Source organism: Taudactylus pleione, unplaced genomic scaffold (genome assembly GCF_031769625.1).
Source record: "Taudactylus pleione unplaced genomic scaffold, aTauple2 ptg001314l, whole genome shotgun sequence".
In the NCBI taxonomy this organism is placed as follows: Eukaryota; Metazoa; Chordata; class Amphibia; order Anura; family Myobatrachidae; genus Taudactylus; species Taudactylus pleione.
The window spans coordinates 1,846,254-1,850,603 of record NW_028285714.1 but is presented as its reverse complement, the minus strand read 5'-3'; positions in this window follow the sequence as shown (position 1 = coordinate 1,850,603).

Here is a 4,350-nt window from a genome sequence, read left to right as displayed (position 1 = left end):
GGCATTTTGTGATTTGTAGTTCCACCACAGTAGCAGTCTTACAATATCTTGACTCAAACTCAGTCCTCAAAGTCACATCAGTTGGTTTTCCCCTCCATCAGGGCTCCCCACCCCACATCAGATGGCTTTTGCCTCCATCAATCATCCTAATTGCACTTTACAGGTCACTATCTTATCTGTGACTAACGCATAGCTGTATATGTCTGAAAAAGGGGGGATGTCCTGCAAATTTACTTTAGTAAATAGGTCAAATAGAAGCACATTCACACATTCTAGATTAGTGTTTTTGTGTGGATAGACATGATAGATAGATAGATAGATAGATAGATAGATAGATAGATAGATATGCCCCATATTTATTTTCCCTTTTTTTAGGGGGGGGCACCAAATTATAACTTGCCCCTGGGCATCTGGGATAAACTTATGCCACTGACACACACCATGTTTGTTTTCCTTTTTTTGAGGGGGGAGTGCCAAACTCTAACTTGCCTCTTGGCAACTGGGATGAACTTAGGCCCTTGTTTTATGTCTCTGGTGTAAGTAAACGTTGAAGACATAATTGAACATTTGCCCAGCAGCCACCAGCTTGCATAAACCACCACAAGTAAAAGGTTGGGACATGTCAAGGAGGTACTCAGCGGAGCTGGTGTTGTTGTCCCCCTTGCTGTCATGGACATGATAGGGAAGTCCTCCCAGTTGTCCACCACGTGCCTCACATTTAGTTCACGCACCACCCTAGCCATTAGCTGAGTGTCATACATAAGATAGGAGAGGGACCAGAAAAGGCAGACTCCATCTCCTGTGATGGGGACAACGGTGTGAGGCACCATCTCCCATTTAACAGTCAAAAACTCAATTGATATGTTTGAGAAAATGAAAAATCCAAATACAAAGTAAGTGCAGTATCCAAATGGAAAAAATATTGTCAGAGTGTTAAGTCCTTAGCAGTTTCGACTCCAGAGGTGGGTCTGCAGCACAGTCCAATATTCAAAGAGGGGAGCCACACCAACTGCCATCCCAAATGCTGCTAAACATCACTGGCAGTTGGTGTGGCTCCCCTATTTGAATATTGGACTGGCTGCATCCCCAAATATGAAGCCGCCACTCATCCCAGACAATGAGCTTACAGTCCCACAGCACTTGGGACATGTTGCTTTGTCACTCAATCACCTTGGTCGAGAGGAAACATTTTGCCACTTTTCACCCCCTTAAGGAGACAAACTTTAAAAATCCCTGCTTAGTGGCTGCTTACGCCATGGAAGGAATATACTCCCTGAATTTCATGATTCTAGGTCAACTGGTTTGGGCAGGGTGTTGATGTGTCACACAGTTAGGACATTGCACAGGGAGAGGAAACATTTTTGATAGATGATAGAGTAAGTGGTCAGGAAAAGGTTAAACATCCTATAATAAATATGCATACATAATATAACCAGTAGGAGACAGAACTAATTTTTTCTAGGCGCAAATTTTTCCACCTCATGGTAAGACTCCTGTCTCTTCTTATTAGCAGCTGCTTTCTGGTCTCTTTGGTCCAGTGCACTGACTGAGTTGAGATTTTCACACACAGTAGACTTTCTAGGCAAAACTGCTGCTACCTGGCATGCGCAGCTGCTTCATTTCACACCTTATAATGCATGTTATGGCTACAGCTCTTATTATATACTACTGCTATTGTGGTCATGATTTGAGTTTTAACTGGTGAAGGGTGGGGGGTTTCTGGGCAACTGGAACCCAACCCCTTACTCACATTTCCCTATGCCTATCTATACACAACAAATGACAGAAATAAAGTGTTGATTTTTCCATTTTATTGAGTAAAAGTATACATGAGCAAGCAGCACACAGTGGCAGAATTTAGGAGTGCAGATTTAAAGAAGATGATTGTGGGTTTATTTGCAGTCAAAGTAAGGCATTCAAAGGCATAATGTCAGATGTGATGTCTTCATTTATCACAGCAAAAACTTCATTTGCCCTGGCAAGGATCAGGACAGCAGGGGTTGCATGGATCTGCAGTGTAGAGATTATAAATTAGATTGTAAAATTGACTTGAACAATAAACTACATGGCATAGGTTCTCAAACTTGGTCCTCAGGACCCCAAACAGTGTATGTTTTCCAGGTCTCCTCACAGAATCACAAATGAAATAATTAGCTCCCCCTGTGGATCTTTTAAAATGTGTTAATGAGTAATGAATACACCTGTGCTGCTGCTGGGTGACCTAGAAAACGTGACCTGTGTGGGGTCCTGAGGACCGAGTTTGAGAACCACAGGACTATGGATAAAAGTGTTTCTTATAGTCTCAGAATACATGCTTCAGTAAGCCTTCGATACCAATAAAAATGTAATCAATTTGACCTCTTTCTTATCAATAACATGTTGACTCTTAGGTGGAAATTTATAAAACATTGTGTTGTGCATTGGTTTGAAATCGCTGCAAATCTTTGCAAGTTTCCACCTCCCAACTGCTTGATTCACTCTTCAGCAGTTTGGATGGTGATTATCAAAAAGTTGGTGATGTGTGGTGGTTTTGATATAGCCAATCAGCACATGAGGAGGATCAATACACTTATTATGGGGCAATCATTGTGTATTGATTATGGAGTCAGAAATAATTAACAATCACTTAATAAGATATAATATTATAAATAATAATAATAGTAATAATAATATGCTCTTTTGCCTACATAATGCTAGATAGTAAATCTCTTTCTTAGAATGTTTAATTTGTGAATTTGAGGTCAACTGAATACATAGGTTCATGAAGACTAGAGTATAAATATTATCTTTTCCAGATTATCAAGTGGGGTTTAGCATATCTCATTTTCAATGACCCATGAAGGTTATTGGCACACTCAATTGAACAGACTTAAAACCTGAACTTAATTTAGTTGTAGGAAATCAAGAATATTATATTAATCATAGCTATCCAAATTAGCAAATAGCTGAGTAGGGCTCACAGTTTTCTATTTTACTCTCAATAACACACACCAGAATATACAGTAATAAGTATAAAATATATAGTGTATCCTGCACCCTCTGTTATAATGAAGTAAATAGGTAGTTGAGTACTGGCCAACTAATATCATCTATTCTTATAGACCAATGAAACATTTCTTCTCTATTCTCATTCATCCTTACCTTGTTGGCGAGGGCCATGTTGATGATGATGATTGCCATGGTGCTGTGGACGAGGTTTACATGCTAAAACAAAGAAACAAAAAAATACATCTATTATCTGATCTACAACCAGGTATTTTGTACCCATCAGTATCAGGAAATTGCTCCACTTGCAATACAGGTAAATTGAAAATAATTATATAAATATAATAATACAGTAGATTGTAAGACCTGTTGGATACACGCTTTATTGTTCTAGCCTTTCAATCTGTTGTATATTTTGCTTCCATAATTGCTAATAACAGTCATGGGGGTATATTTACTAAAGTGCAAGTTTTTAGCAATTGAGATATTGCCCATAGCAACCAATCAGATTCTAGCTATTATCTTTTAGAATGTGCTAGATAAATGATAAGTAGAATCTGATTGGTTGCTATGGGCAACATCTCCACTTCTAAAAACCTGCAGTTTATTAAATATACCCCATGGAGTTAACAGTATATCGTTCAGTATTATTAAAAAATATGGTTAGTAATAACTTAATTAGTTTTCATTGTAAATAATGGTTTCAGATTAGTCAACTGTAATAATGCCTAGAAATATGGAATGGAGAATATGAAAAAAATCTAAACTATAAAGTAAAGAAGTAGAGATGTGCGGTTCTGGTTTCCAGAGATCTGAAGTCACCCGAATTTCATGATTCTGGACAGTTGCGAGTCTCTGTTCTGATCTCCTGAGGAGATCTGGACAGATCCAAGTCGTGGTTCTGATCTTCGGAATTCGGATTTTAAATCTGAATTTCAGGTTATGCATTGCAAAAATTACATGATATTAGCTGTTTTTAAAAACTTTTTATCAACTTTTTTTTTTTTTTTTAAAAACCCAGATCCAAAAACAAAACACTTGATGGTGGTTTTGCAAAACCAAAACCAAAACATGAATATGAATCCAGATTCAATACCAAAACCAAAATATGAGGGTCAGATCACATCTCTACTATAAAGCCAAATGTAAGCACAATTATTTTATTGAATGTTATATTAAAAAGCATGAACATAGTTTTAACAAGTGACTTCCATTTACCCTTTTTTGGTGTATTTATCTGTTTGCATTTATTTTGTCTTAAGTTATTTTATGTATATCCTGTTATATAAATGTCCTATTTTCCACACTTTCTGGCATTGTGGAGCATCGTAGCACCTTACAATTGTAAGATGATAATAAGTAACT